Here is a 7177-nt window from a genome sequence, read left to right as displayed (position 1 = left end):
TAACAATGTCTTTGATCCTATAATTTCTTTATTAATAAATCATAATAATCACAACAATATAAAATTAATACTATCCTAATTACTAATTAAAAAAATTTACTATCCTAAAATTAACTAATCACAAAAATAAAAAATAATTACATTTTTATCCTATAATTTTTTATTAACAAATGCTACTATTGAAAAAAAATTAAATTTAAATACAAAATCTAATTACTAATTACGATAATTAAAAATCCCTAAGTAATATTTAACTAAATATTAATATTAACATTAACAATGTCTTTGATCCTATAATTTCTTTATTAATAAATCCTAATAATCACAACAATATAAAATTATTACTATCCTAATTACTAATTAAAAAAATTAACTAACCTAAAATTTACTTATTCTCCTAATTTATATAATAAAAAAATAATTATATGTTTATCCTATATTTTTTTATTAACAAATGCTAATACTAACAACAATATCAAAATTAAATACTAAACTAATAATTTAATAATTCTAATATTTAACTACAACACAAAATTAACTTATAACTACTACAATACACATGCTGATAATTAAAAGAAAAAAATTTTAAATATAAACTAACCTTGCAATGTAGTTGTGGTCCGCGGAGAGAGAGTGTTTTGAGAGAAGAAAAGAATATTGGAAAGAAGAAAAGATGAAAGTGATGGGTTGGTGGTGGGGTTGGGAGTGGGATTATATAGACCCACCGTTGTACATATCCCGCTTTACTGACAAGCGTGAATAAGGAGAAGTAGCCACGCGTCCAACATGCATCAGGAAGTCGTACGATGTGTACCATTCTAGCTGGTCTGACCAGCGCGAATGGTGGGAACATGACACGTGGAAAACTTTTCAGTGTCTGATTGACAAATCATTCTAGCTTGTCAGATAAGCGAGAATGGGACTCCATGGTTGACCGCCACGTGTCATCTTACAATCTCGCTTGGTGATGTAGCGGGATTGCGACGTGACATTTTAGAAAATTCGAAATGAACCGTGGCATACCGGTAAAATATTATTCAAAGTGGGTTATTTTGGTCAAAGTCCCACATGCCACTAGCACTGTTGACTACTAGCATTTTTTCATAATTTCGCATGCAAAAAAAAAAACAATGACCTAGTCAGCATATGAGTCAAAGCTAAAGTGGGGTCCAAACTATAATCTCCGCTCCTTTATGATTAAAGTTCAATAAACCAATGCGGAAAGGAGCATGAATATTTTCGTTCCTCTCTGGAGAGATACATTAAAAATCCATATCGCGAAAAGCATTACCAATTAGTTTCTATTCCGCATTGCTAACCTTTTATAATTTGTCCCAAAAAAACACAAGTCTTCAATGTTAATTCATCATAGGCATAGCAAGTAAGACTAATAAAATAATAAATATTAAGAGTAATGACTTCAACCATATCAACAACTCACTCTAGAATCATGACTAACTGTAGAATAATATAGTCAAAATTAGATTTATAAAATGTAAAACATGAAATTAAGCAATAAGCATTCTCCGAAACCACACATGAATCAGGGGAATGAAAACCCATCAGAACTCAAACTGAATCCTATCTTAAAAGAGACAAAGGCATCAATACATGCATACCGAACCTGCTCCTCAGTGAGATAGAATTTGTCCCAATTGCTCCTCGTCACACTCTGTGGCTTCTCAACCTCTATCCCAAGAACGCGTAGAGCCAACGCTTTGAGCCCAGCCCTCCTCATGTCAGGGTCACTCAACACATCCGCAGCAACGGTACGAAGGTCTACGAAGTTAGCCACGCGCAGCGAGTGGTCATTAATTAGCTTCTCCACGTCCCCTTGGATCCCAACGCCCACGAACTTGTGATTACTGTCACCCAGGAACGACCACAGCGAGTTGGGAAGGAAGAGCGCGTGGCCTATTTGGAAAATCAAACAGCGGTTTCCCACGCAGAGCTTTTTGTTGGGATAAATTTTAAATGTCCGTTTTTTAACAGTTTTGGTTTTTTAGTTTCTTTGGTCAGTTAGAATATTAATGAGTCAGTTATGTCAGTTATAAAGTAATGGGGGTGTTATGTGTGGAGTTATGTTGGTCAGTTTTATAGCTTATAAATAGCCTTTGATAGTTTGTATGAAATGTAGATCAAGTAGATCAAGAGAAAAAGAGAAAGAGCAAGAAAACAAGAATAGAAAAGAAAAGTTTTTTGTAGATACACAAGTCTGGTTGTCTCTTGCATTTGTGTGTAGATACCAAATTCTAACAAATTGATATCAGAGTTTGGGCTATGGAGGAAAAGAACGAGATGGAAGTGCCACTGTTTTATGGAGATAAAGATGAAGCATTGGTCTTCTTACTCTGTCTAAAAGAATATTTTCGGAGAGAAAAAACCTTTGAAGAGGACAAATGGCAGGTAGCCATGAGAAGACTCAGAGGAAGCACAATCAAATGGTTCCGTACATGGAACTGCCGCGACTTTAATAATATGTGGAAGGATTTTCTAATGGCCTTCATAACAAAATACTTGCCTGGACGTTTTGATCTGATTAATGAAGAAGAAGATGAAATAATCAATGATGATGATGAAGATGAGGAGAATGATGCGGATGAAGAAGAGACCGAGATGGCGGAATCCGAGGTTGCCAACGGCAACGTATCCGCGGAGAAGATCGACGCGTTGGAGCGTGAGAGAGATGAATCAGAGAAAAAGACGATGACTGCGGCTATGGGAGCCGTGATCGAAGACGCTGAGAGCGGCGAGTCAATTCAGAAGACGGATAGAGAGGATAAGGAAGAAAACGAGATGTCGAAGGAGCTTGAGAAGCCAGCAAAGGAACGAGAAGCGTGGAATTCGAGATGCTTGATGGAGACCGGCTTGGAGGAGACTGTGAATCCGAGTCTCATGTTGATAACCGGGATGGGGGAGATCCCGGCTAAATCACTGAGTTCATGTTTTAGAAGAGACTTCGACCCCGGCGTGACGAGGTCGACGTCGGCGATCGACATAGGTCGCTAGTCCGAGATGCCATTGAGGAGGTGCGAGGAAGACGGCAATGAAGGAGCCGAGAACGGCGAAAAAATGGAAGGTGCATTTGAAGAAAAGGATGTGGTCTTGAAGAGAAAAAGAGGTTTTGTTGACAATACCAATGATGCAGAAATTGGGATTGGACGAGGAAATAAAATTGTGAAAGAAACTGATGATGTTTTGTTTGTGATGCCATTGAGGAGGTGCGAGGAAGATGGCAATGAAGGAGCCGAGAACGGCGAAAAAATGGAAGGTGCATTTGAAGAAAAGGATGTGGTCTTGAAGAGAAAAAGAGGTTTTGTTGACAATACCAATGTTGCAGAAATTGGGATTGGACGAGGAAATAAAATTGTGAAAGAAACTGATGATGTTTTGTTTGTGGCTCTTTATGTGGATGACCTCATCTTTATGGGGAACAATGATGGAATGATACAAGAACTCAAAAGAACAATGACAAGGGAGTTTGAGATGACAGATCTCGGTCTGATGAGATATTTTCTTGGTCTGGAAGTCAGACAAGACAACTTGGGTATTTTTGTCTCTCAGGAGGCATATGCAAAGGAGATTCTCAAAAGATCTAAGATGACAGATTGCAACCCGGTTTCAACCCCTATGGAACCCGATTCAAAACTCTCAAAGTATGATGGTGGAGATCGAGTTGACGTAAGCAACTACCGAAGTTTGGTAGGATGTCTTCGTTATCTGACAATGGACTCGAGGTACCGAGATAGAAGAGGAGGAGAACGAAGGAGCTGAGATAGAAGAGGAGGAGAACGAAGGGAACCGAGATAGAAGATGAGGAGAACGAAGGAGCTGAGATAGAAGATGAGGAGAACGAAGGAGCCGAGATCGAAGCGGAGAAGGACGGGAACGACGAGTCCATTGTCGAGGTAGAAGACTTCGTGGAACCTGAGTGTCTGGAGACTGAGTCGAAAATCGGAAAGGAGATTGAGAAGCCGATGTGCTTGATGGAGACCGACATGGAGGAGACTGCGAATCCGAGTTCCGTGTTGATAACCGGGATGGGGGAGATCCCGGCAAAATCACCGAGTTCATGTTTTGGAGAAGAGCTCGACCCCGACGTGATGAGGTTGATGTCGGAGACCGACATAGGCGCGTTTCGGGTTGGAAGTCAGAAGTCGGAGACTGCATTGAATTTATGGTGGAAGTGGAAGATGTCGACACCACCGAAAAGAGACCATTTCCCTGGAGGACGGTGGTCTGAGATTCCATTGATGAGACGCGTGGGAGCTGGACTCTATGAAGAAGAACCCGGCGATGAAGAAACTGAGAGCAGGAAAATGGAAGATGTGATTGTGGATAGGGAACCCGGCGATGAGGAGCCTAGAGTTACTTTTATGGTGGAATCATTTTGGCTCAAGCGTAAACCAGAAGAAGATCGTGGGGCGAAATCAGAAAATGATGCGTTGAGTTATTTGCTTGATGATGGGAATCAACGGTCCTCAATGAGTGATTGGGTTACTGTGGTTGAAGAGGCCCAACGTGCTATTAATGTAGCACATGTTGAATATGAAAGTATTAAAATTGGCATAGGTGTTGTAAAACTAATGGGACGTTATAGTGATACAGATACTGATCAGTATGATGACTTGTGTGATGATCATACTGTAAGAATGGATGTGGAAGTATATTGGAGGATGAGGTCGACAGAGGAAAATTCAAGACTTTCTATCTTCCACCAATGAAGGAACCGCCGGACAAAAAAAAAATTGAAGAAAGGGGTGAAACATGGAAGCAGCGCGAAAAAATGAGTCAGTTTATGGAGGAGTCTTGTTGGGATAAATTTTAAATGTCCGGTGGAAAATTCAATAAAGAAGAATTAAAATTTTTGGAGGAGTTTTATTGGGATAAATTTTAAATGTCCGTTTTTTAGCAGTTTTGGTTTTTTAGTTTCTTGTGTCAGTTAGAATATTGATGAGTCAGTTATGTTAGTTAGAATATTAATGAGTCAGTTATGTCAATTATAAAGTAATGAGAGTGTTATGTGTGGAGTTATGTTGGTCAGTTTTATAGCTTATAAATAGCCTTTGATAGTTTGTATGAAATGTAGATCAAGTAGATCAAGAGAAAGAGCAAGAAAGCACGCATAGAAAAGAAAAGTTTTTTTTGTAGATACACGTCTCGTTGTCTCTTGCATTTGTGTATAGATACCAAATTCTAACATAGCTGGAGTGTTGCCACTCGGTTCTGCATATTGCGCTGTGTGTTGGGCCGCCACTCGATGTCAAGGCCCACGATGATGCGGTTGCGGTAGAGGCGGCGAATGTCGGAGAGCCAGGAATCGACCTTGTTGTGATCGTTGGTGAGGAGAGTGTGGATGTTATGGGTGTGGAAAGTGACGTCGTAGAAGTTGTGGTGCACCATATCCATCATGGCTGTGAATTGGGGAAGAGTGAAAGATGGTGTGGGTTTTGTGATTTTGGAGGAAGAAACACAATGACGAAAAAAGGGTGCAACTGGAATATATGGACTGAGGGTAAATATTTCGACCTACACTGTACGGAATCTACGGATACCGTTTTGGGTTATTTATCTGTTAAGTTTTATTTTTAAAATAAAAAAGTAATTTTCAGGGGAAAATTCTGCTAACTCTTCCTTATCTATAATTTTGTATCTTTTTTCTAGGAATGTAAGAGTCTCTTTGGATATGCCTTTGTTTCTAAAAAAGGTTTTTTTTTTTTTTAAAGTCATTTTGAAAATTTTTAGATATTTGGATAACAACTTTTTAAAATAGCAAAATTTAAAATAAAAATTAAATCTTATCCTATCAACTCATTATCTTTTCCTATCCTATAAGATCATACTTTTTTTTTTAGCTACAACAACCTATCACTTTACAATCAATTATTTTTCTCTTTTTTTATTTTCATTCCTATGTTTTCTTCGTAAGGTACCATTTTCTTTCATCTCTCCTCATCCTGCTATTTTTTATTCTTCTTTTTTCTTGGTAAAAGGTATATATGAATCCTATCTTAGTGTTTGGTCCTTTTTTTTTTTCCTTCTTCCTTTTATTTTTTCAAGCCACAATCACAGAAACAAAAATAAATACAACATTGTATCTGTATGCATGTCCATATATATAGATTTTGTAATTTTGTATATAAAAAGTGAATACATTAATGTTCTCCCCATTAATGTCCTTTTTTTGTAATTTTGTATATAAAAAATATATTTTTTTATTTTAACATCCAAATAATATTTTTATGTAAAAGTAATTTTCAGATTATACATTCAAACGTAAAAATAACTTTATCTTTTTAAAAAAATTATTTTAAAAAAAGAAATACATAAAAAACCATTTTTTTAAAAGTCTATCCAAACGGCTCTAAAAAAAAAATAAAAACAACGGAAGCATTAATTGACTGCAAGTTCATGAACTGATATCAAACCTAAGGTATATTTTTTTCAATTACAAAAGTACCTACTCTTTTCTTCAAATAGGAAAAATTGGGATTGAAGTGAAAATAATCATAAAATGATAAAAGATATATATATATATATATATATATATATATATATATATATATATATATTTCTAAATTTAATATAAGATGTACTGAATTTTCAGTATCATGGAAGTATCATTTTTTTTTCACCAAGTTGGTTTTTTTTCTTATTTATTTACTTATGATTTTCATTTTTCTTTCTTTTATTTCTTTATTTAGATTATTTTTTTATTTTTTTCTCTCACTTGTCTTTATTTTTTTCGTTTTAATTATTTATCTTCTTTTAATGTCTAGCATTTTGTTTTTTTTTTTGTTTTTTTGTTTTTTCCCCTTAATTTTTTATATTTTTCATTTGGGTTATGAACTCAAAAAAAAAAAAAAAACCAATTCAATTTAATTCGCGAAAGAAAACCGAACTTAACTTTGCACACTCTAATGTATTACAGGAGGTGGGTCTTTTTTAAATATCATGAGGTATTAATATTTGTTTATTGTTAATTTTAATAATTAAAATTTCTAAGGATGTTTTAATAATAAATACTTCGATGATTAGAGTTCCGTAAAATAGAATCAGATAGTAATATAATCATAAAAATTAATTAATAGAAATACTAATAGCGTGTTCAGTTTTGTTTTTAAAGAATTTTCAAAAATAGTTCGATGATAACAAGTTAACAACGTTATCGGTCTAA

At 35.6% G+C, this 7177-nt stretch overlaps 1 pseudogene; it reads right to left on the bottom strand.

Annotated features, from left to right (window-relative positions):
• Positions 1 to 1543: 1543 nt before the first annotated feature.
• LOC133292176 (uncharacterized) lies at positions 1544 to 5412 on the bottom strand (annotated as a pseudogene).
• Between the last annotated feature and the right edge of the window lie 1765 nt (positions 5413 to 7177).

This window comes from Gastrolobium bilobum, unplaced genomic scaffold (genome assembly GCF_033153095.1).
Source record: "Gastrolobium bilobum isolate Gb01-03AN ecotype WA unplaced genomic scaffold, APGP_CSIRO_Gbil_v1 utg12961, whole genome shotgun sequence".
Taxonomy (NCBI): domain Eukaryota; kingdom Viridiplantae; phylum Streptophyta; class Magnoliopsida; order Fabales; family Fabaceae; genus Gastrolobium; species Gastrolobium bilobum.
The sequence above is the reverse complement of the archived record's forward strand: the minus strand, read 5'-3'. Positions and strand labels throughout refer to the sequence as shown.